Source organism: Hordeum vulgare, chromosome 1H, assembly GCF_904849725.1.
Source record: "Hordeum vulgare subsp. vulgare chromosome 1H, MorexV3_pseudomolecules_assembly, whole genome shotgun sequence".
NCBI lineage: Eukaryota > Viridiplantae > Streptophyta > Magnoliopsida > Poales > Poaceae > Hordeum > Hordeum vulgare.
The window spans coordinates 494452743-494479752 of record NC_058518.1 but is presented as its reverse complement, the minus strand read 5'-3'; the positions used below and the strand labels follow the sequence as shown (position 1 = coordinate 494479752).

Below are 27010 nucleotides of genomic sequence, written 5' to 3'. Positions count from 1 at the left end.
AGAATGCCTAGATTAAAACGCTATTGGAACAAATGACATCACAGAACATGACTAAAACATAGTCTGCCCAAAATCTCAATTTCGACATTCGCTGTATGCTGCAATTTGATTCGATTCAGTTGTGCCACAAATAAGATGCAGATCAACATTACTTTAGATAGTTGTAGCCATCCAAAAGTTGACTACACACGTACTCCCACTGAGTTCTCCCTATCTGTAGCTATTTAGGTACAGAAGGAGTACATACTAGCAGCAGCAAACTAATTTGACCGAACTGAACTTAAATTACAAGTCTGCCTAGATGAACTAACTAGATAGCATATATAGATGAAATAAATGACTATTTTTTTTAGGTTGAAATAAATAAATAAGCGACTAATCAACAATGCATGGGATAATCAACAATGCATGAGTTGCTCTGCTTGCTGACTGTAAATCAATCGTCACGGCACGAACAGAATACTACTAGACCATGCAGAATATCGATTGCGATCCTAACTACGATCAGATGAATGACATAACAGAATTGAAATACAGTAGTAGCAGTAGCTTGTGCAACAATTTTGACATGCAGTGCTGCAATTCGATTGTCCCAGATGCCACAGATGAGATGCAGATCAATATGATTACACTAGTACATTGATTACCCCTGATTGGTTTGCTGAAGCTAAGACCTAAGAATGAGATATATAGCCCAGGAATTGATTGAACACAAATAGAAGAGCATGGCAGCACATAAATCTGACCAAACTGAACTCTGAAGCCACAAGTTAATTTGTCTGCATGATAAACTAAAATAAAAGACTGATAAGGAGAGCATTGATTCGATCAGCAATGCAAAGGATCCCCTTGATCGATGAGGTGAAGTTGTCAATCGGATGTCGGATAGGGTCCCTCCTGCAGTCAAGCCAACGAATTGGAATCGGCAGTCAGATTCAGATCCATGGAATCATCATTTTCATGCTGACAGTCAGAAGAGAGGAGAAAAGTTTGGACTTTGGACTTTGGACACAAGACACAGAAGACACACCTCGGAGATGTAGACGTGGTTGTCGCAGTACTCGGTGATGCTGGCGAGCTTCTTGGGGTCGAGGAAGCGGGAGAGGACGGCGACGGCGATGTCGATGTGCTTCACGGCGAGGTTTGTGATCCTGTTTGCACGGTACATGTAGTCCAGCGCCTTGTCCACCTCGCCGCCGCCGCCGCTGGCTGCGTCACGGGGCTTGCTGCCGGTCTTGGACTCGGCGTCCGGCTCGTCGATGACGTCGACCTTGGCGAGCCCCTCGGTGGCGTCGGCGACCGGGTCGGGAGAGGGGTCGTGGGGCTTGCCGGGGACGGGGGCGTGGCCGCCGACGAGGCACTCGACGCAGCGCGGGAGGAGGTGCTCCTCCAGAAGATTGACGGCCAAGAGGGCGGCCATGACGCGGTCGCCGGCCTGGGCCTGGGTGGTCGGGCGGGGTGGGACTTTGGGAGCTGTTGCGCGAGCAGCGCGTCGTGGAGCTTCTCGTCGTTCATGACCGCGAAGGCCATGCCGGGCGGGGTGAGGCGGACGCCCTCCTGGCGGGCGAGGCGGATGCAGGTGGCGAGCGTGCGGGCGCCGTACTCCAGGCCGATGTAGTAGACCTTGAAAAGGTCCATGGCGAGCACCCCGAGCTTGGCGTTGCGGTCTTCGGCGGCGGGGGCGGGGGTGGCGGCCTGGATGCCCTGCAGGCGGCGCTGGAGGTGCAGGAGGCGGTCGCGCTGCGCCTGGACGTTGTTGCCGGCCGTCATGGCGTACTCAAGGAGGAGGGATTCCATGTCCTCTCTCGCTCGCTCTGAGGCCGGAGGGGAGCAGAGAAAGGTTGGAGCTTTTGGGAGAGGCGGGTGAGGGCAGGAGGTGGAAAGAGGATGTTAGAATAATCCCAGGCACTTCGTCAATCATTCGAACGAGGTTCATGGCGCTCCTCCCCGTGACACAGTCATAATACCGCATCCTGGTCGTCCTGGACGTCCTCCCCCTGCACGTCTGTGCTAGATTGTTGGGTTTAGTCCCACATCGGTTGTGGGAGGAGACATAACACGACTTATAAGGGTGAAGGTGACCCCTCCTAACAGGCTAGTCTTTTGAGGGAAGAGAGCCCAATGCCGCCCAAGTGTCCGGGTGGTCGGTCATGGTAGGTGGGCTGGAACATAGGCCCTGTCAGCCCTTTGGACCGTGGTCATGCTCATCCATCCACAAGACCGCAAGGACAAAGGGTAGCGTGCTTCGTCCGCTATCACTCTAGCTATACATTCGGTACAAACATATATAGGCCGTTCATTTGAAAATACGTGATGTGGTTCCGAGCAAGGCGAAATGGTTTGTGACATTACCTTGTAGAAACAAAATCTGCGAAACGCAGCGTTGACGAGTTGGGCGACGACATGACTAGATGGAGCGAGCATGCCGAAAGGAATTGGAGATGCTTCTGAGCAATAGTCTGATTTCGAATGAAATAATAGACGCAACCGGACGTGGTAAGTTCAAATGATAGCAAGTTTTACGACCATGATAACATTGATACCTCCTACAACAAGATACAGATAAAAGCGGTACCTATTTCATCACTTATTTGCCTTGTGTAAGAGTATATTTTTTCATGTGTGGTTTTGTTAATTGATGACAATCTTTATGGACTAATGGTTGCCTTGAGTTATATTTGAAGGATTTGAGCATATGCATTTTTTTAAAGTCTATCTGTTGGTTTCAAGGAGTTTATATGGTGATCAAGGTGGTATTTAAAGTTTTATCCAAAGATCGGTCATGTGAGAGTTGAGCTTATTGCAAGCATGTCTTGCAGAAGAAGATTGTGTGAACATTCATATTTATATTCAAGACATTGTCTTTATGAAGAGACAAGATAAGGTACAAGGCTCATCAAGAATAAGTCAAAGAGTGAATCAAGTTGATCAACACACAAAGCGTATAAGATGTACCGAGAGATCTCAAGTGATCCCATTGTATGGTAAGCATTGTCCATTATGCTTTGTGTACTAAACCATGATCTACATGAGAGTACTATTTGGGGTTAGGTATGTTTCCATGTACTTACGTCAAGAGGAAGATCTCATACAACCCATTGAAGATGACATCAAGTGGTGATCGACATCAAGATTGTGGTATGCAAGTTCAAGTGAAGCATCACGAAGAGATCATACTTGAAGCTTATCGTCCATTTTGGTGACAATGGACGTGTGAAGATGTGCTGAAGAGTGGCTCATCCATAATGGAATATGGGAGAAGCAATCAACTACTCTTCATCGAGCCAACGCAATCAAGAAAGGTGGTCCATCTTAAGGAACTCAAGATCGTTATCATCTAGCTTGTGTGGATTATGTGCAAGGTATATGTTTGTCCTTGGTAGGTTTTGTATTTTACTGGTCTCATGGTGGTAGTTGGGAGACCGGGTTATAGGATCAATTGTCGTACTATCAAGTGGGGGTTCCAAGTGAGTAGCTTGATCGTATTGTTCGTTGAGAGCTCAAACTATTTGCATCCTTGCATCATATTTCTTGGTTCTTATTTGGTGTTTCTCTGTGAGTTTTAGAACTTATGGTCATCTTCATGACAAGCTCGAGTTCATCAAAAACGGAGTTCATATACATCTTCTATGATCATTTCGATGTTGGAGTTCTTGCGAGTTCTTCACTCATAAAGGTTTCACAGCTCTATATCATTGTCATTTTTATACTGCATCTTCTTATTATGACAAGTCGTTGATAGCTCTTGTTGTACTGAATCCAACAAGCTTAAATTTGCTCAATTTTGAGTCTGTATGCAGTAGTTACAACTGTTTTAGTATTTGAGCATTCTTCTATTTTGCTTGGGCGGTTTTCAGTTCTAAGCGGTAGTACTGCTCCCCGAGCGGTAGTACCTCTTATAAGCGGTAGTACTGCTCCCCCGAGTGAGATTACCTCAAGTGGTACTACCTCTCTCCCCGAGTAGTACTACCTCTGATAAGCGGTACTATCTCTCCCTCGAGCGGTACTACCTCTCTGGCAGAACTACACTCATGTTTTTCTGGCTCGTTGGGTTATTTTGACTGTGCTAAGCGGTAGTACCGCTCTCCTGAACGGTAGTACCTCTTGAGCATGACTTTTGGGCATAATGGTCGGATTCGGGGAGCCTATTTAAGGGGGCCTTCTTCCCCAATGGTCCCTATCCTTTGAGCTCGTGTTTGCCCCTCATTGTTGACCTTCTTCGAGCTTACTATCTCACAATCCCTCCAATGATTCTTGCTAGTTCTTGAGGGAAAAGAGAGGAGATTTAGATACACATTTCCACCAATCACTTTCTCCTCTATGTGAGGGGAACCCTTTGGATCTAGATCTTGGAGTTCTTTGTGAGCTACTTGTTCTTCCTCTCATATTCCTTCATAGCTTTTGTTATCGTGGTGGGATTTGAGTGTGAGGGACTTGACCACTTTGTGTGTTCTTGCTATTGCATTAGTTGCATCGTTTGAGTTCTCCATGATGATACATGGAAGGGAAAAGTTGAGAAGCTTATTACTCTTGGGTGCTTGATACCCTAGAGTTTGTTCCTCTTGGGTGCTTTGGCACCCTAGACGATTGGTGGTGCCTCGGAGCTTAATCATTGTGGTGTAAAGCTCCGGAAAAGTGTCCGGGTGTCCAATTAGATTGTGGAGATTGTCCCGAGCAATTTGTACGGGTTCCGGTGACCGTCTCCAAGGGTTGCCAAAGTGTACCGGTTTGGTGACCGCCCCCAAGGTTTACCATTTGTACGGGTTAGGTGACCGCCTTCGAGGGTCCCTTAGTGGAATCACTACATCTTGCATTGTGTGAGGGCGTGAGGAGATTATGTTGGCCCTAGTGGCTTCTTGGAGAGCATTGTGCCTTCACACCGCTGCAAACGAAGATTATTATCCACAAGGGTGTGAACTTTAAGATGCATCTCATCTCCGCGTGCCTCGGTTATCTCTTATCCGAGTCCTTTACTTATGAACTTTACTTTGTGATAGCCATATTGTTTCTTGTTATATATTTTGCTATAACTTAGTTATTTATCTTGCTTACCATAAGTTGTTGGTCCACATAGGTGAGCCTAGTTGTTTTAGGCTTTGTGTTTCACTAATTAAACACTAATTTTATTCTGCATTTGTTCAAGCATAAACCTTAATTATTTTAAAGCGCCTATTCGCACCTCCCCCCTCTAGGCGACATCCACGTCCTTTCACCCTTCACCTTTTTGTCTCTGGAGCGGCAACAATACGCATACAAGTCAACATAGGCATCGATGTCGGGGGGGGGGGTAAGGAGGACTCAAACGAGAGGGGATCCCAACAAGACGTCAGGCGGCGCTGGCTTGCTCCCTAGGGATTTGGATGCGATGATCACTTGCTCCTTTTTGAGGCGCCCCGATGCCTTGATACCAAGTAGTAGTGCTTTTGCTTTCAGTGGCGGTGGCGGTAGGCATCCTTCTTGATGGTGGTCAACGATCAGTGCAGAGTACCGTGAATGAGCGGGTCCCCGTCGTTGGAATCGAAGGGCTAGAAGAGCCATGTTGGGCCATCGGGGCGGGCATGGACCATGACGAGCCGACACGGTGGGGCGTGGGGCCGGAGGAGCTCCGACAGGTCGTGGAGCTCAAGATTCCACCCCTATTTATCTATGACTAACTCAGAGCAATGCAGATGACAAGCTCCTCGTGTGACTCCGTCATGAGAATGTTGTAGACAATGTGGTTGGCTTCGGAGGAGGGGGGCTTTGCCGGAGCTAAACATGGTGGTGACAGACGGTGGGAAGAGGAGAATACAGGGACGGAATTGTCAATAGTGAGCTAGGGTGTGTATCCTTTCCTTTCTTCCATCAAATCAAATCAAACACTCTATGATCCGGAAAGGGAAAATCATATTGTAGAGACTGCGTAGCATATCCTTGTGTCCTCACCTCAGCTGACCTGCAAATGTCAGTGACAAAATCATCTTGTACGGATCGATCGTAAAGGGGTTCGAGGATGTAAATTTTTCCTCGGTCCGAAATTCTTGGAAAGATAAGTGAAACTAGTGTCCATCTTCTGAGAACAGCCAATTTGTACGTAGTTCGCAGCATAGCATATGGTACAGTATCACATTCTACAAATGGACACAAATGCTTGACGCCTCAGCCTTTAAAATGTCCTACATTTGTATATACATATCCTCTCGCTCCTACGGACATATGATATGTGGTTATTATCTACGGATCCTCTCCCACTGTAAATTAATATAAGACATTTTGAATCATTATCTCAGAATTTAGAAGAAAATAAGGAAGATGGGTAAACCATTAGATTGTGTTTTCTGTTCTGAACTGGAGACTTTATCTTGTTTGTTATTCCATCCGTCTCAAAATTCTTATTTTAGATTTGTCTAGATATGAATGTATCTAGTCATGTTTTAGTATTTTAATACATTCATTTCTAGACAAACCTAAGACAAGAACTTTAGAACGGAGGAAGTATTTGATTGTATAGCTGTAAAAGAGTTTGTGAGTTGCTTTCGACCGATTAATAAATGTTTAGGCCTAGATTTCTTACCAATAGCTAGATACAGGGCTGCTAATAAACCATCTGCATGTGCTTGTGCCGTGTGGTGCATTTTTTTTTTTTTTGAGAAAACAGACCAGCCACAGCTTTACAAATTAAGAGGGGAGCTATTACAATCCTCTGTGAGGATATTCTTAAAGAGGGAGGGACATCTCCTAACTTAAAATAGTCACCGTGTCTTCTGGCCAGAGCAGCAAGCTCATGTGTCATGTTGTTGTTGGTTCTGTTTATGAATCTGAAAGTTACCTCCTTGAACACCTTCCTGAAGTGCTCAACATTCGCGATTAGTGGAAAGTGGCAAGACTGGTTTGTCCCATTTCTGTTTAGTAGCAAGACAATAATTGCACAATCCGATTCCACATTCACCGGACCCCTGTAATATTTGCTGAGTATTGAGAGCCCATGCAAAACAACAGCTAATTCAGCTTGTTCTGGATCCGTGCATGCTTGTATTCGACGTCCACATGCCATAGCCATCATACCTTCATGCGTTCTAACAATTATCCCCGCCGTTGTGTCACCCGTATTGGCTAGGAAAGAGGCATCTGTGTTCAGTTTCCACCAGTCTTTATCGGGTGGTTCCCAATTGCTACTGAGAGCCTGCTTTTGTCCCAAAACTGTTGGTGGACTTTGACCTGTATGTATCACACCACGGCCACTGATCATCTGGTCTTCCCCAGAACACTGCCCTTGGGGTTTCTTCCCCTCTCTTATTTCCATTCGCCTCTGATTCACAGGGTTAGTCACTTGATGGTCAGCCCAGCGGACACCCTCCGAGTGCTCCACGCACTCGTCGCCTCCCGAGCATGTTTCTTCAGCGTATTTTACTAGGAAATAAACTGATTGCCCAATCAACACCTTTCCATCTGCATGAATGCAGTCATCTCGCAACCACCACAGCAGGAGCAATATTCTCCTTCTACTTTCATTATCACATTTTCCTAATAGGTTTTCTAACCAGTCTACTCCAGTAAATTGAAACTGGTCTTCATCCGGCAAAGCCCAATGAACTCTTATTCCCTCCCGGAGTGTTCGGGCTTTTGTGCAATTTACGGTAGCATGGAATTCATCATGTGCCTCACGCCCACAAATACTATAGGTGTTGTCCAACTCGATTGTTCGTTTCCATTTGTTTTCTTTTGTTGGGAGAGTTTTGGTCACTACGCGCCACGCAAAGATCCTCACTTTTTGTGGAACTTTTGTTTTCCATATGAGATCCCAGATGCTCCTATTTTCCGCTTCATTTGTCGAACTCGATGCCAGCTCATTGCTCTGTTGTTTTATTTTAGCACCTAGTCTGTATGCACTCCGGACGGAGAATACTCCAGATTTTTCTTCATGCCATGCAGCGCAGTCCTCCACTTCATATTGAGGGATTTTAATCTTGCAAATCTCTTCTGCATCATGGGGATGAAACAGTTGTTGTATAAGCGCCACATCCCACTCCTTCGTATCTCCTTTCAACAGCTGGTTGACCCACCTCAGTCTTGATCGTCTCTTGAAACCAGTGGGTTTGAGCCCGCTCTTTCTTGGAATCCACTGATCTCTGCTAATCTGAATTTTCTTACCATTTCCAACTCTCCAAATGATGCCTTTGTTCGAAATATGCCCTAGAGGCAATAATAAAATGGTTATTATCATATTTCCTTGTTCATGCTATAATTGTATTAACATGAAACAGTAATACATGTGTGAATAAATAGATCACAATGTGTCCCTAGCAAGCCTCTAGTTAGCTAGCACGTTAGTCAATAGATGATCATGGTTTCCTGATCATGGGCATTAGATGTCATTGATGACGGGATCACATCATTGGAGAATGATGTGATGGACAAGACCCAATCCTAAGCATAGCACTAGATCGTATTGTTCGTATGCTAAAGCTTTTCTAATGTCAAGTGTCTTTTCCTTCGACCGTGAGATTGTGCAACTCCCGGATACCGTAGGAGTGCTTTGGGTGTATCAAACATCACAACGTAACTGGGTGACTATAAAGGTGCACTACGGGTATCTTTGAAAGTGTCTGTTGGGTTGGTACGAATCGAGATCGGGATTTGTCACTCCGTGTGACGGAGAGGTATCTCTGGGCCCACTCGGTAGAACATCATCATGAGCTCAATGTGACTAAGGAGTTAGTCACACGATGACGTGCTACGGAACGAGTAAAGAGACTTACCGGTAACGAGATTGAACAAGGTATTGGTATACCGACGATCGAATCTCGGGCAAATTCTATACCGACAAACAAAGGGAATTGTATATGAGATTGATTGAATTATTGACATCGTGGTTCATTCGATGAGATCATCATGGAGCAAGTGGGATCCACCATGGGTATCCAGACCCCGCTGATGGTTATTGGCCAGAGAGGTGTCTCGGTCATGTCTGCCTGTCTCCCGAACCCGTAGGGTCTACATACTTAAGGTTCGGTGACGCTAGGGTTATAAGGAATTGTTATACGAGGTTATTGAAAGTTGTTCGGAGTCTCGGATGATATCCCGGACGTCACGAGGAGCTCCGGAATGGTCCGGAGGTAAAGATTGATATATAGGACGGATGGTTTCGGACACCGAAAGTGTTTCGGGCATCACCGGTAACATACCGGGACCACCGGAGGTGGCTTCGGGGGTCCACCGAAGGGGGGCAACGACCCCGGGAGGTAAGGTGGGCCAAGTGGGGGAGGGAACCAGCCCCTAGGTGGGCTAGTGCGCCTCCCCACTCAGCCCAATGCGCAGGGGAGAGGGAAGGGGGTGAACCCTAAGCCAGGTGGGCCTAAGGCCCACCAGGGGTGCGCCACACCCCTCCTCCCCCCCTTGGCCGTCGCACCAGTCCCATCTAGGGCTGCCCCCCCCAGGAGAGGGAAACCCTCAAGGGGGCGCAGCCCCTCCCTCCCCCTATATATAGTGGGCACTTTTGGCCATTGAAGATCAGACTTTTGTCTCTCCCTCGGCGCATGCCCTTCTTCCTCCTACTCTCTGCCGGTGCTTGGCGAAGCCCTGCCGGGAGACCTCATCTCTCCATCAACACCACGCCGTCGTGCTACTGGAGTTCTTCCCCAACCTCTTGTTGGAATTATGCCCTAGAGGCAATAATAAATGTATAATTATTATTATAATTCCTGTATCAAGATAATAGTTTATTATCCATGCTATAATTGTATTGAATGAAGACTCATTTACATGTGTGGATACATAGACAAAACACCGTCCCTAGCATGCCTCTAGTTGGCTAGCCAGTTGATCGATGATAGTCAGTGTCTTCTGATTATGAACAAGGTGTTGTTGCTTGATAACTGGATCACGTCATTGGGAGAATCACGTGATGGACTAGACCCAAACTAATAGACGTAGCATGTTGATCGTGTCATTTTGTTGCTACTGTTTTCTGCGTGTCAAGTATTTATTCCTATGACCATGAGATCATATAACTCACTGACACCGGAGGAATGCTTTGTGTGTATCAAACGTCGCAACGTAACTGGGTGACTATAAAGATGCTCTACAGGTATCTCCGAAGGTGTTAGTTGAGTTAGTATGGATCAAGACTGGGATTTGTCACTCCGTATGACGGAGAGGTATCTCGGGGCCCACTCGGTAATACAACATCACACCCAAGCCTTGCAAGCAATGTAACTTAGTGTAAGTTGCGGGATCTTGTATTACGGAACGAGTAAAGAGACTTGCCGGTAAACGAGATTGAAATAGGTATGCGGATACCGACGATCGAATCGCAGGGCAAGTAGCATGCCGAAGGACAAAGGGAATGACATACGGGATTATGCGAATCCTTGGCACTGAGGTTCAAATGATAAGATCTTCGTGGAATGTGTAGGATCCAATATGGGCATCCAGGTCCTGCTATTGGATATTGACCGAGGAGTCTCTCGGGTCATGTCTACATAGTTCTCGAACCCGCAGGGTCTGCACACTTAAGGTTCGACGTTGTTTTATGCGTATTTGAGTTATATGGTTGGTTACCGAATGGTGTTCGGAGTCCCGGATGAGATCACGGATGTCACGAGGGTTTCCGGAATGGTCCGGAAACGAAGATTGATATATAGGATGACCTCATTTGATTACTGGAAGGTTTTCGGAGTTACCGGGAATGTACCGGGAATGACGAATGGGTTCCGGGAGTTCACCGGGGGGGGGGGGCAACCCACCCCGGGGAAGCCCATAGGATTTTGGGAAGACACACCAGCCCTTAGTGGGCTGGTGGGACAGCCCCAAGTGGGCCTATGCGCCAAGGGAAGGAAATCAAAGGGAAAAAGGAAAAAAAGGGGGGAAGTGGGAAGGGAGAAGGACTCCTCCCACCAAACCAAGTCCAACTCGGTTTGGGGGGGGAGTCCTCCCCCCTTTGGCTCGGCCGACCCCTTGAGGGTCCCTTGGACCCCAAGGCAAGGTCCCCCTCCCTCCTCCTATATATATGGGGCTTTTAGGGCAGATTTGAGACAACTTTCTCACGGCTGCCCGACCACATACCTCCATAGTTTTTCCTCTAGATCGCGTTTCTGGGGAGCTCGGGCGGAGCCCTGCTGAGACAAGATCATCACCAACCTCCGGAGCGCCGTCACGCTGCCGGAGAACTCTTCTACCTCTCCGTCTCTCTTGCTGGATCAAGAAGGCCGAGATCATCGTCGAGCTGTACGTGTGCTGAACGCGGAGGTGCCGTCCGTTCGGTACTAGATCGTGGGACTGTTCGTGGGATTGTTCGCGGGGCAGATCGAGGGACGTGAGGACGTTCCACTACATCAAACGCGTTCCCTAACGCTTCTGCTGTACGATCTACAAGGGTACGTAGATCACTCATCCCCTCTCGTAGATGGACATCACCGTGATAGGTCTTCGTGCGCGTAGGAAAATTTTTGTTTCCCATGCGACGTTCCCCAACAGTGGCATCATGAGCTAGGTTCATGCGTAGATGTCTTCTCGAGTAGAACACAAAAGGTTTTGTGGGCGGTGATGTGCGTTTTGCTGCCCTCCTTAGTCTTTTCTTGATTCCGCGGTATTGTTGGATTGAAGCGGCTTGGACCGACATTACTCGTACGCTTACGAGAGACTGGTTTCATCGTTACGAGCGCCCCCCTTTGCTCAAAGATGACTGGCAAGTGACGGTTTCTCCAACTTTAGTTGAATCGTATTTGACCGAGGAGGTCCTTGGATGAGGTTAAATAGCAACTCATATATCTCCGTTGTGGTGTTTGCGTAAGTAAGATGCGATCCTACTAGATACCCTTGGTCACCACGTAAAACATGCAACAACAAAATTAGAGAACGTCTAACTTGTTTTTGCAGGGTATGATTGTGATATGATATGGCCAACGATGTGATGTGATATATTGGATGTATGAGATGATCATGTTGTAATAGAAATATCGACTTGCACGTCGATGGTACGGCAACCGACAGGAGCCATAGGGTTGTCTTTATACTAACATATGTGCTTGCAGATGCGTTTACTATTTTGCTAGGATGTAGCTTTAGTAGTAATAGCATAAGTAGCACGACAAGCACGATGGCAACACGTGGATTGATGATCATGGTGTGGCGCCGGTGACAAGAAGATCGTGCCGGTGCTTTGGTGATGGAGATCAAGAAGCATGTGATGATGGCCATATCATGTCACTTATGTATTGCATGTGATGTTAATCCTTTTATGCACCTTATTTTGCTTAGAACGACGGTAGCATTATGAGGTGATCTCTCACTAAAATTTTAAGACGAAATTGTGTTCTCCCCGACTGTGCACCGTTGCTACAGTTCGTCGTTTCGAGACACCACGTGATGATCGGGTGTGATAGACTCAACGTTCACATACAACGGGTGCAAAACAGTTGCGCACGCGGAACACTCGGGTTAAGCTTGACGAGCCTAGCATGTGCAGACATGGCCTCGGAACACATGAGACCGAAAGGTCGATCATGAATCATATAGTTGATATGATTAGCATAGGGATGCTTACCACTGAAACTATACTCAACTCACGTGATGATCGGACTTGGGATAGTGTAAGTGGATCATGAACCACTCAAATGACTAGAGAGATGTACTTTTTGAGTGGGAGTTTAGCATATAATTTGATTAAGTTGAACTCTAATTATCTTGAACATAGTCTAAGTCCACTTTGAATATATTTGTGTTGTAGATCATGGCTCACGCAAGTGTCATCCTGAATTTTAATACGTTCCTAGAGAAAGCTAAGTTGAAAGATGATGGAAGCAACTTTGTAGACTGGGCTCGTAATCTTAAGCTAATCTTACAAGCTGGGAAGAAGGACTATGTCCTTAATGCTGCGCTAGGAGATGAACCACCCGCTACGGCTGATCAGGATGTTAAGAACGCTTGGTTAGCACGTAAGGAGGACTACTCAATAGTTCAATGTGCAGTCTTGTATGGCTTGGAACCGGGACTTCAACGTCGCTTTGAGCGTCATGGAGCATTTGAGATGTTCCAGGAGTTGAAGTTTATCTTTCAGAAGAACACCCGGATCGAGAGGTATGAGACCTCTGATAAATTCTATGCTTGCAAGATGGAGGAAAACTCGTCTGTCAGTGAACATGTGCTCAAAATGTCTGGATACTCAAACCGTCTAGCTGAACTGGGGATTGAACTCCCGCAAGAAGCTATCACTGACAGAATCCTTCAATCACTGCCGCCAAGCTATAAAGGCTTTGTGTTGAACTACAACATGCAAGGGATGAACAAGTCTCCCGGCGAGTTGTTTGCGATGCTGAAAGTCGCAGAGTCTGAACTCCGTAAAGAGCATCAAGTGTTGATGGTAAGCAAGACCACTGGTTTCAAGAGAAACGGCAAAGGCAAGAAGGGCAATTCGAAGAAGAGCGGCAAGCCTGTTGCCAATCCGCCGAAGAAACCCAAGGCTGGACCTAAGCCTGAAACAGAGTGCTTCTATTGCAAGGGTATGGGTCACTTGAAGCGCAATTGCCCCAAGTATCTGGCAGATAAGAAGGCGGGCAAAGAAAAATCAGGTATATTTGATATACATGTTATTGATGTGTACTTAACTAGCTCTCGTTGTAGTGCCTGGGTATTTGATACCGGTTCTGTTGCTCATATTTGCAACTCGAAGCAGGAACTGCGGAATAGGCGAAGGCTGGCGAAAGACGAAGTGACGATGCGTGTAGGAAACGGTTCCAAGGTTGATGCAATCGCCGTCGGCACAGTGTCACTTCAGCTACCATCAGGATTAGTGATGAACTTAAATCATTGTTACTTAGTCCCTGCGTTGAGCATGAACATTATATCTGGATCTTGTTTATTGCGAGACGGTTACTCTTTTAAGTCTGAGAATAATGGTTGTTCTATTTCTATGAGTAACATCTTTTATGGTCATGCACCGAATGTGAGAGGATTGTTCATATTGAATCTTGATAGCGATACGCATATACATAACATTGAGACCAAAAGAGTTAGAGTAAACAATGATAGCACCATATTTTTGTGGCACTGCCGTTTAGGTCATATTGGTGTAAAGCGCATGAAGAAACTCCATGCTGATGGACTTTTGGAGTCACTTGACTTCGATTCACTTGACACATGCGAACCATGCCTCATGGGCAAGATGACTAAAACTCCGTTCTCCGGAACAATGGAGCGTGCAAGTGACTTGTTGGAAATCATACATACCGATGTGTGTGGTCCAATGAGCGTAGAGGCACGCGGCGGATATCGTTATTTCCTCACCTTCACTGACGATTTAAGTAGATATGGTTATGTCTACTTGATGAAGCACAAGTCTGAAACATTTGAAAAGTTCAAGCAATTTCAGAGTGAAGTGGAAAATCATCGTAACAAGAAGATCAAGTTCCTACGGTCTGATCGTGGGGGTGAATATCTGAGTTTCGAGTTTGGTGCTCACTTAAGACAATATGGAATTGTTTCGCAATTAACACCGCCTGGAACACCACAGCGTAATGGTGTGTCCGAACGGCGTAATCGTACTTTGTTGGAAATGGTGCGATCTATGATGTCTCTTACTGATTTGTCGTTATCATTTTGGGGTTATGCATTAGAAACAGCTGCATTCACTTTAAATAGGGCACCATAAAAATCCGTTGAGACGACACCATACGAACTGTGGTGTGGCAAAAGGCCAAAGTTGTCGTTTCTTAAAGTTTGGGGATGTGATGCTTATGTCAAAAAGCTTCAGCCTGAAAAGCTGGAACCCAAAGCGGAAAAATGCGTCTTCATAGGTTACCCAAAAGAGACTGTTGGGTACACCTTCTATCTCAAATCCGAGGGCAAAGTGTTTGTTGCTAAAAACGGAACTTTTCTCGAGAAGGAGTTTCTCTCGAGAGAATTGAGTGGGAGGAAGATAGAACTTGACGAGGTTGTCGAACCTCTCATCCCTCTGGATGGTGGCGCAGGGCAAGGGGAAACCTCTGTCGTTGCGACGCCGGTTGAGGAGGAAGTTAATGATGATGATCATGAAACTCCAGTTCAAGTTTCTGTTGAACCACGCAGGTCGACGAGATCACGCGCTGCTCCAGAGTGGTACGGTAATCCCGTCTTGTCAATCATGTTGTTAGACAACAATGAACCTGCAAATTATGAAGAAGCAATGGTGGGCCCAGATTCCAACAAATGGCTAGAAGCCATGAAATCCGAGATAGGATCCATGTATGAGAACAAAGTGTGGACTTTGGAGATACTGCCTGAGGGCCGCAAGGCTATTCAGAACAAATGGATCTTTAAGAAGAAGACGGACGCTGACGGTAATGTGACCGTTTATAAAGCTCGACTTGTGGCAAAGGGTTTTTCACAAGTTCCAGGAGTTGACTACGATGAGACCTTCTCACCCGTAGCGATGCTAAAGTCCGTCAGAATCATGTTAGCAATAGCTGCATTTTTCGATTATGAAATCTGGCAGATGGATGTCAAAACGGCGTTCCTTAACGGTTTCCTTAAGGAAGAGTTGTATATGATGCAACCCGAAGGTTTTGTCGATCCTAAAAATGCTGACAAAGTGTGCAAGCTCCAGCGATCCATTTATGGACTGGTGCAAGCATCTCGGAGTTGGAACAAATGCTTTGATGAGGTGATCAAAGCATTTGAATTTATACAAGTGGTTGGAGAATCTTGTATTTACAAGAAAGTGAGTGGGAGCTCTGTGGCGTTTCTAATATTGTATGTGGATGACATATTACTGATTGGAAACAACGTAGAGCTTCTGGAGAGCATAAAAGGTTACTTAAATAAAAGTTTCTCTATGAAGGACCTAGGAGAAGCTGCTTACATTCTAGGCATTAAGATCTATAGGGATAGATCAAAACGCCTGATAGGACTTTCACAAAGCACATACCTTGATAAAGTTTTGAAGAGGTTCAAAATGGAACAGTCCAAGAAAGGGTTCTTGCCAGTGTTACAAGGTACGAGATTGAGTAAGACTCAGTGCCCAGCAACTGATGAAGATAGAGAGCATATGCGCTCCGTCCCCTATGCTTCGGCCATAGGTTCTATCATGTATGCAATGATGTGCACTAGACCGGATGTTAGCCTGGCCATAAGTATGGCAGGTAGGTTCCAGAGTAATCCAGGAGTGGATCACTGGACAGCGGTCAAGAATATCCTAAAGTACCTGAAAAGGACTAAGGAGATGTTTCTCGTGTATGGAGGTGACGAAGAGCTCGCCGTAAAAGGTTACGTCGATGCAAGCTTTGACACAGATCCGGACGACTCTAAGTCGCAAACCGGATACGTATTTATTCTTAATGGGGGTGCAGTAAGCTGGTGCAGTTCCAAGCAAAGCGTCGTAGCAGATTCTACATGTGAAGCAGAGTACATGGTTGCCTCGGAGGCGGCTAAGGAGGGTGTCTGGATGAAGCAGTTCATGACGGATCTTGGAGTGGTGCCAAGTGCACTGGATCCAATAACCTTGTTCTGTGACAACACTGGTGCCATTGCCTTAGCAAAGGAACCAAGGTTTCACAAGAAGACCAGACACATCAAACGACGCTTCAACCTCATCCGCGACTACGTCGAGGAGAAGGACGTAAATATATGCAAGGTGCACACGGATCTGAATGTAGCAGACCCGCTGACTAAACCTCTTCCACGGCCAAAACATGATCGACACCAGAACTGTATGGGTGTTAGATTTATTACAATGTAATTCACATGGTGATGTGAGGGCTAGATTATTGACTCTAGTGCAAGTGGGAGACTGTAGGAATTATGCCCTAGAGGCAATAATAAATGTATAATTATTATTACAATTCCTGTATCAAGATAATAGTTTATTATCCATGCTATAATTGTATTGAATGAAGACTCATTTACATGTGTGGATACATAGACAAAACACCGTCCCTAGCATGCCTCTAGTTGGCTAGCCAGTTGATCGATGATAGTCAGTGTCTTCTGATTATGAACAAGGTGTTGTTGCTTGATAACTGGATCACGTCATTGGGAGAATCACGTGATGGACTAGACCCAAACTAATAGACGTAGCATGTTGATCGTGTCATTTTGTTGCTACTGTTTTCTGCGTGTCAAGTATTTATTCCTATGACCATGAGATCATATAACTCACTGACACCGGAGGAATGCTTTGTGTGTATCAAACGTCGCAACGTAACTGGGTGACTATAAAGATGCTCTACAAGTATCTCCGAAGGTGTTAGTATGGATCAAGACTGGGATTTGTCACTCCGTATGACGGAGAGGTATCTCGGAGCCCACTCGGTAATACAACATCACACACAAGCCTTGCAAGCAATGTAACTTAGTGTAAGTTGCGGGATCTTGTATTACGAAACGAGTAAAGAGACTTGCTGGTAAACGAGATTGAAATAGGTATGCGGATACCGACGATCGAATCTCAGGGCAAGTAGCATGCCGAAGGACAAAGGGAATGACATACGGGATTATGCGAATCCTTGGCACTGAGGTTCAAACGATAAGATCTTCGTGGAATGTGTAGGATCCAATATGGGCATCCAGGTCCCGCTATTGGATATTGACCGAGGAGTCTCTCGGGTCATGTCTACATAGTTCTCGAACCCGCAGGGTCTGCACACTTAAGGTTCGACGTTGTTTTATGCGTATTTGAGTTATATGGTTGGTTAACGAATGTTGTTCGGAGTCCCGGATGAGATCACGGACGTCACGAGGGTTTCCGGAATGGTCCGGAAACGAAGATTGATATATAGGATGACCTCATTTGATTACTGGAAGGTTTTCGGAGTTACCGGGAATGTACCGGGAATGACGAATGGGTTCCGGGAGTTCACCGGGGGGGCAACCCACCCCGGGGAAGCCCATAGGCTTTTGGGGAGACACACCAGCCCTTAGTGGGCTGGTGGGACAGCCCCAAGTGGGCCTATGCGCCAAGGGAAGGAAATCAAAGGGAAAAAGGAAAAAAAGGGGGGAAGTGGGAAGGGAGAAGGACTCCTCCCACCAAACCAAGTCCAACTCGGTTTGGGGGGGGGGGAGTCCTCCCCCCTTTGGCTCGGCCGACCCCTTGAGGGTCCCTTGGACCCCAAGGCAAGGTCCCCCTCCCTCCTCCTATATATATGGGGCTTTTAGGGCAGATTTGAGACAACTTTCTCACGGCTGCCCGACCACATACCTCCAAAGTTTTTCCTCTAGATCGCGTTTCTGCGGAGCTCGGGCGGAGCCTTGCTGAGACAAGATCATCACCAACCTCCGGAGCGCCGTCACGCTGCCGGAGAACTCTTCTACCTCTCCGTCTCTCTTGCTGGATCAAGAAGGCCGAGATCATCGTCGAGCTGTACGTGTGCTGAACGCGGAGGTGCCGTCCGTTCGGTACTAGATCGTGGGACTGTTCGCGGGATTGTTCGCGGGGCGGATCGAGGGACGTGAGGACGTTCCACTACATCAACCGCGTTCCCTAACGCTTCTGCTGTACGATCTACAAGGGTACGTAGATCACTCATCCCCTCTCGTAGATGGACATCACCGTGATAGGTCTTCGTGCGCGTAGGAAAATTTTTGTTTCCCATGCGACGTTCCCCAACACCTCTCCCTCCTCCTTGCTGGATCAATGTGCGGGAGACGTCACCGGGCTGCACGTGTGTTGAACGCGGAGGTGTCGTAGTTCGGCACTAGATCGGAATCACACCGCGATCCGAATCGCTGCGAGTACGACTCCATCAACCGCGTTCTAGTAACGCTTCCGCTTAGCGATCTTCAAAGGTATGAAGATGCTCTTACCGCTCTCTCGTTGCTGGTCTCTCCATAGGAAGATCTGAATATGCGTAGGAAAATTTTGAATTTATGCTACGTTTCCCAACAGTGGCATCCGAGCCAGGTTTTCTATGCGTAGATTCTATGCACGAGTAGAACACAAAAGTTGTGGGCGATGATTTGTCAATTTGCTTGCCGCTACTAGTCTTATTCTTTTCCGGCGGTATTGTGGGATGAAGCGGCCTGGACCGACTTTACACGTACGCTTACGTGAGACTGGTTCCACCGACAGACATGCACACCGTGCATAAAGGTGGCTAGCGGGTGTCTGTCTCTCCTACTCTAGTCGGATTGGATTTGATGAAAAGGGTCCTTATGAAGGGTAAATAGCTTTGGCATATCATCGTTGTGGCTGTCACATAGGTAAGAAGGCGTTCTTGCTAGAAACCCAAATCAGCCACGTAAAACTTGCAACAACAATTAGAGGATGTCTAACTTGTTTTTGCATGGTTTGACATGTGATGTGATATGGCCAAAGTTGTGATGTTGCATGTATGATGTATGAGATGATCATGTTATTGTAATAGGTTTCACGACTTGCATGTCGATGAGTATGACAACCGGCAGGAGCCATAGGAGTTATCTTAATTTATTGTATGAGATGCAACGCCATGTGCTTACTACTTTTACTTCATTGCTAACGGTTAGCTATAGTAGTAGTGATAGTAGTAGTTAGCGTGACGACTTCACGGAGACACGATGATGGAGATCATGATGATGGAGATCATGGTGTCACGCCGGTAACGATGATGATCATGCGATGCCTGAAGATGGAGATCGAAAGGGCGAAGATGATAATGGCCATATCATGTCACTATATGATTGCATTGTGATGTTTATCATGTTTTTCATCTTCGTGCTCTGTCCCTCCTCCTTTTCCTCAGCTCTCTGTTTCTTACACATATCACTACTGTCAACACGCTCACTCCCTATTTCTAACTCTGTTACAGGAGTGTCATCACCATTTCTCCTACCCAGGATTGAGTTGTTGGGGAACGTCGCAAGGGAAACAAAAAATTTCCTACGCGCACGAAGACCTATCATGGTGATGTCCATCTACGAGAGGGGATGAGTGATCTGCGTACCCTTGTAGACCGTACAGCAGAAGCGTTAGTGAACGCGGTTGATGTAGTGGAACGTCCTCACGTCCCTCGATCCGCCCCGCGAACAATCCCGCGATCAGTCCCACGATCTAGTACCGAACGGACGGCACCTCCGCGTTCAGCACACGTACAGCTCGACGATGATCTCAGCCTTCTTGATCCAGCAAGAGAGACGGAGAGGTAGAAGAATTCTCCGGCAGCGTGACGGCGCTCCGGAGGTTGGTGATGATCTCGTCTCAGCAAGGCTCCGCCCGAGCTCTGCAGAAACGTGGTCTAGAGGAAAAACCGTGGAGGTATGTGGTCGGCCTGCCGTGGAAAAGTCGTCTCAAATCAGCCCTAAAACCTCCGTATATATAGGTGGGAGAGGGGGGGCTTGCCTTGGGGCTCAAGGAGCCCCAAGGGGGTCGGCCGAGCCAAGGGGGGGAAGGTCTCCCCCCCAAACCGAGTTGGACTTGGTTTGGTGGGTGGGAGTCCTTCCTTCCCTTCCCACCTCCTCCTTTTTTTCTTTCTCTTTGATTTTTCTTCCAATGCGCATAGGGCCCTTTTGGGCTGTCCCACCAGCCCACTAAGGGCTGGTGCGCCACCCTCAAGGCCTATGGGCTTCCCCGAGGTGGGTTGCCCCCCCCCCCCCCCCGGTGAACTCCCGGAACCCATTTGTCATTCCCGGTACATTCCCGGTAACTCCGAAAACCTTCGTCAGCATTTTTAGGATCGACAAAACCTTCGGGTTGCATCATATACAACTCTTCCTTAAGGAAACCGTTAAGGAACGCCGTTTTGACATCCATCTGCCAGATTTCATAATCGAAAAATGCAGCTATTGCTAACATGATTCTGACGGACTTTAGCATCGCTACGGGTGAGAAGGTCTCATCGTAGTCAACTCCTGGAACTTGTGAAAAACCCTTTGCCACAAGTCGAGCTTTATAAACGGTCACATTACCGTCAGCGTCCGTCTTCTTCTTAAAGATCCATTTGTTCTGAATAGCCTTGCGGCCCTCAGGCAGTATCTCCAAAGTCCACACTTTGTTCTCATACATGGATCCTATCTCGGATTTCATGGCTTCTAGCCATTTGTTGGAATCTGGGCCCACCATTGCTTCTTCATAATTTGCAGGTTCATTGTTGTCCAACAACATGATTGACAAGACGGGATTACCGTACCACTCTGGAGCAGCACGTGGTCTCGTCGACCTGCATGGTTCGACAGAAACTTGAACCGGAGTTTCATGATCATCATCATTAACTTCCTCCTCAACCGGCGTCGCAACGACAGAGGTTTCCCCTTGCCCTGCGCCACCATCCAGAGGGATGAGAGGTTCGACAACCTCGTCAAGTTCTATCTTCCTCCCACTCAATTCTCTCGAGAGAAACTCCTTCTCGAGAAAAGCTCCGTTTTTAGCAACAAACACTTTGCCCTCGGATTTGAGATAGAAGGTGTACCCAATTGTCTCTTTTGGGTAACCTATGAAGACGCACTTTTCCGCTTTGGGTTCCAGCTTTTCAGGCTGAAGCTTTTTGACATAAGCATCACATCCCCAAACTTTAAGAAACGACAACTTTGTCCTTTTGCCACACCACAGTTCATATGGTGTCGTCTCAACGGATTTTGATGGTGCCCTATTTAAAGTGAATGCACCTGTTTCTAATGCATAACCCCAAAATGATAACGGCAAATCAGTAAGAGACATCATAGATCGCACCATCTCTAATAAAGTACGATTATGATGTTCGGACACACCATTACGCTGTGGTGTTCCAGGCGGTGTCAACTGTGAAACAATTCCACATTGTCTTAAGTGAGCACCAAACTCGAAACTCAGATATTCATCCCCACGATCAGACCGTAGGAACTTGATCTTCTTGTTACGATGATTTTCAACTTCACTCTGAAATTGCTTGAACTTTTCAAATGTTTCAGACTTGTGCTTCATTAAGTAGACATAACCATATCTACTCAAGTCGTCAGTGAAGGTGAGAAAATAACGATATCCGCCGCGTGCCTCTACGCTCATCGGACCACACACATCGGTATGTATGATTTCCAACAAGTCACTTGCACGCTCCATTGTTCCGGAGAACAGAGTTTTAGTCATCTTGCCAATGAGGCATGGTTCGCACGTGTAAAGTGAATCAAAGTCAAGTGACTCCAAAAGTCCATCGGCATGGAGTTTCTTCATGCGCTTTACACCAATATGACCTAAGCGTCAGTGCAACAAAAATATGGCGCTATCATTTATAACTCTAACTATTTTGGTCTCAATGTTATGTATGTGTGTATCGCTATCAAGATTCAATATGAACAATCCTCTCACATTGGGTGCATGACCATAAAAGATGTTACTCATAGAAATAGAACAACCATTATTCTCTGACTTAAAAGAGTAACCGTCTCGCAATAAACAAGATCCAGATATAATGTTCATGCTCAACGCAGGCACTAAATAACAATGATTCAAGTTCATAACTAATCCTGATGGTAACTGAAGTGAAACTGTGCCGACGGCGATTGCATCAACCTTGGAACCTTTTCCTTCGCGCATCGTCACTTCATCTTTCGCCAGCCTTCATCTATTCCGCAGTTCCTGTTTCGAGTTGCAAATATGAGCAACAGAACCGGTATCGAATACCCAGGCACTACTACGAGAGCCGGTTAAGTACACATCAATAACATGTATATCAAATATACCTGATTTTTCTTTGGCCGCCTTCTTATCTGCCAGATACTTGGGGCAATTGCGCTTCCAGCGACCCATACCCTTGCAATAGTAACACTCTGTTTCAGGCTTAGGTCCAGCTTTGGGTTTCTTCGTCGGATTGGCAACAGGCTTGCCGCTCTTCTTTGAATTACCCTTCTTGCCTTTGCCGTTTCTCTTGAAACTAGTGGTCTTATTCACCATCAACGCTTGATGTTCTTTACGGAGTTCAGACTCTGCGACTTTCAGCATCGCAAACAACTCGTCGGGTGACTTGTTCATCCCTTGCATGTTGTAGTTCAACACAAAGCCTTTATAGCTTGGCGGCAGTGATTGAAGGATTCTGTCAGTGATAGCCTCTTGCGGGAGTTCAATCCCCAGCTCAGCTAGACGATTTGAGTACCCAGACATTTTGAGCACATGTTCACTGACAGACGAGTTTTCCTCCATCTTGCAAGCATAGAATTTATCGGAGGTCTCATACCTCTCGATCCGGGCGTTCTTCTGAAAGATAAACTTCAACTCCTGGAACATCTCAAATGCTCCATGACGCTCAAAGCGACGTTGAAGTCCCGGTTCTAAGCCATACAAGACTGCACATTGAACTACTGAGTAGTCCTCCTTACGTGCTAACCAAGCGTTCTTAACATCCTGATCAGCCGTAGCGGGTGGTTCATCTCCTAGCGCAGCATTAAGGACATAATCCTTCTTCCCAGCTTGTAAGATTATCTTAAGATTACGAGCCCATTCTACAAAGTTGCTTCCATCATCTTTCAACTTAGCTTTCTCTAGGAACGTATTAAAATTCAGGGTGACTGTCGCGTGAGCCATGATCTACAACACAAATATATTCAAGTGGACTTAGACTATGTTCAAGATAATTAGAGTTTAACTTAATCAAAATTATACGCTAAACTTCCATTCAAAAAGTACATCTCTCTAGTCATTTGAGTGGTTCATGATCCACTTACACTAGCTCAAGTCCGATCATCACGTGAGTTGAGTATAGTTTCAGCGGTAAGCATCCCTATGCTAATCATATCATCTATATGATTCATGATCGACCTTTCGGTCTCATGTGTTCCGAGGCCATGCCTGCACATGCTAGGCTCGTCAAGCTTAACCCGAGTGTTCCGCGTGTGCAACTATTTTGCACCCGTTGTATGTGAACGTTGAGTCTATCACACCCGATCATCACGTGGTGTCTCGAAACGACGAACTGTAGCAACGGTGCACAGTCGGGGAGAACACAATTTCGTCTTGAAATTTTAGTGAGAGATCACCTCATAATGCTACCGTCGTTCTAAGCAAAATAAGGTGCATAAAAGGATTAACATCACATGCAATTCATAAGTGACATGATATGACCATCATCACGTGCTTCTTGATCTCCATCACCAAAGCATCGGCACGATCTTCTTGTCACCGGCGCCGCACCATGATCTCCATCAACGTGTCGCCATCGGGGTTGTCATGCTACTCATGCTATTACTACTAAAGCTACATCCTAGCAAAATAGTAAACGCATCTGCAAACACAAACATTAGTATAAAGACAACCCTATGGCTCCTGCCGGTTGCCGTACCATCGACGTGCAAGTCGATATTTCTATTACAACATGATCATCTCATACATCCAATATATCACATCACATCGTTGGCCATATCACATCACAAGCATACCCTGCAAAAACAAGTTAGACGTCCTCTAATTTTGTTGTTGCCGGTTTTACGTGGTGACCATGGGTATCTAGTAGGATCGCATCTTACTTACGCAAACACCACAACGGAGATATATGAGTTTCTATTTAACCTCATCCGAGGACCTCCTCGGTCAAATCCGATTCAACTAAAGTTGGAGAAACCGACACTTGCCAGTCATCTTTGAGCAACGGGGTTACTCGTAGCGATGAAACCAGTCTCTCGTAAGCGTACGAGTAATGTCGGACCAAGCCGCTTCAATCCAACAATACTGCGGAATCAAGAAAATACTAAGGAGGGCAGCAAAACGCACATCACCGCCCACAAAAACTTTTGTGTTCTACTCGAGAAGACATCTACGCATGAACCTAGCTCATGATGCCACTGTTGGGGAACGTCGCAAGGGAAACAAAAAATTTCCTACGCGCACGAAGACCTATCATGGTGATGTCCATCTACGAGAGGGGATGAGTGATCTACGTACCCTTGTAGACCGTACAGCAGAAGCGTTAGTGAACGCGGTTGATGTAGTGGAACGTCCTCACGTCCCTCGATCTGCCCCGCGAACAATCCCGCGATCAGTCCCACGATCTAGTACCGAACGGACGGCACCTCCGCGTTCAGCACACGTACAGCTCGACGATGATCTCGACCTTCTTGATCCAGAAAGAGAGACGGAGAGGTAGAAGAGTTATCCGGCAGCGTGATGGCGCTCCGGAGGTTGGTGATGATCTCGTCTCAGCAGGGCTCCGCCCGAGCTCCGCAGAAATGCGATCTAGAGGAAAAACCGTGGAGGTATGTGGTCGGGCTGCCGTGGAAAAGTCGTCTCAAATCAGCCCTAAAACCTCCGTATATATAGGTGGGAGAGGGGGGGCCTTGCCTTGGGGCTCAAGGGGGTCGGCCAAGCCAAGGGGGGGAAGGTCTCCCCCCAAACCGAGTTGGACTTGGTTTGGTGGGTGGGAGTCCTTCCTTCCCTTCCCACCTCCTCCTTTTTTTCTTTCTCTTTGATTTTTCTTCCAATGCGCATAGGGCCCTTTTGGGCTGTCCCACCAGCCCACTAAGGGCTGGTGCGCCACCCTCAAGGCCTATGGGCTTCCCCGGGGTGGGTTGCGCCCCCCCCCCCCCCCCGGTGAACTCCCGGAACCCATTCGTCATTCCCGGTACATTCCCGGTAACTCCGAAAACCTTCTGGTAATCAAATGAGGTCATCCTATATATCAATATTTGTTTCCGAACCATTCCGGAAACCCTCATGACGTCCGTGATCTCATCCGGGACTCCGAACAACATTCGGTAACCAACCATATAACTCAAATACGCATAAAACAACGTCGAACCTTAAGTGTGCAGACCCTGCGGGTTCGAGAACTATGTAGACATGACCCGAGAGACTCCTCGGTCAATATCCAATAGCGGGACCTGGATGCCCATATTGGATCCTACATATTCTACGAAGAACTTATCGTTTGAACCTCAATGTCAAGGATTCATATAATCCCGTATGTCATTCCCTTTGTCCTTCGGTATGTTACTTGCCCGAGATTCGATCGTCACTATCCGCATACCTATTTCAATCTCGTTTACCGAAAAGTCTCTTTACTCATTCCATAATACAAGATCCCGCAACTTACACTAAGTCACATTGCTTGCAAGGCTTGTGTGTGATGTTGTATTACCGAGTGGGTCCCGAGATACCTCTCCGTCACACGGAGTGACAAATCCCAGTCTTTATCCATACTAACTCAACTAACACCTTCGAAGATACCTGTAGAGCATCTTTATAGTCACCCAGTTACGTTGCGACGTTTGATACACACAAAGTATTCCTCCGGTGTCAGTGAGTTATATGATCTCATGGTCATAGGAACAAATACTTGACACGCAGAAAACAGTAGCAACAAAATGACACGATCAACATGCTACGTCTATTAGTTTGGGTCTAGTCCATCATGTGATTCTCCTAATGACGTGATCCAGTTATCAAGCAACAACACCTTGTTCATAATCAGAAGACACTGACTATCTTTGATCAACTGGCTAGCCAACTAGAGGCTTGCTAGGGACAGTGTTTTGTCTATGTATCCACACATGTAAATGAGTCTTCATTCAATACAATTATACCATGGATAATAAACGATTATCTTGATACAGGAATTATAATAATAACTATATTTATTATTGCCTCTAGGGTATAATTCCAACATGAGTCCCCTTTACTAGCACCATTTCTTCCTTTAAACTGGTTCAGGTACTTTGTCTTGAGGTTGCCCTTGTTTGTGCCTGCCCGGATCATCGCAGGGGCACTAGTGCGCCCACTAGTGACCATGACATCCACTGCTAGATTTGCCGCCCCTTCTCTGTTTCCTAGCCACTGCTCCTTTCCTGCTTCTTCCCCAACCACCGTCTAAACTGCAGCATTCGATGAGGCCTTGAACACAACATCCGGACCGAACCCTGGTGGAAAAGGAGGGGTCGCGGCCTCCAGGACGGTGTGTGCGTCAGGGGTTGTGTCGATGTCGTTTCCGATCGCGGCCTCTGCAGGTGGAGTTGAAGTAGCGCCTGTGGTGGCCGTGGCTAGATCTGGTGTAGAAGCCACGGTTTGTGGGATGTTGTCCAGGGACTTCATAGAATTTTCCCCGACGCTCACCTTTCTTGTGTCTCCGTGTTCTGGCCCATCGCTCACCTTCAGCCTGCTCACTGCAGCAATCGCCGCGTGTACAATTGG

General features: G+C 46.7%; 1 pseudogene; it reads right to left on the bottom strand.

The window, feature by feature from the left end:
* Positions 1 to 970: 970 nt before the first annotated feature.
* LOC123401779 lies at positions 971 to 26578 on the bottom strand (annotated as a pseudogene).
* Between the last annotated feature and the right edge of the window lie 432 nt (positions 26579 to 27010).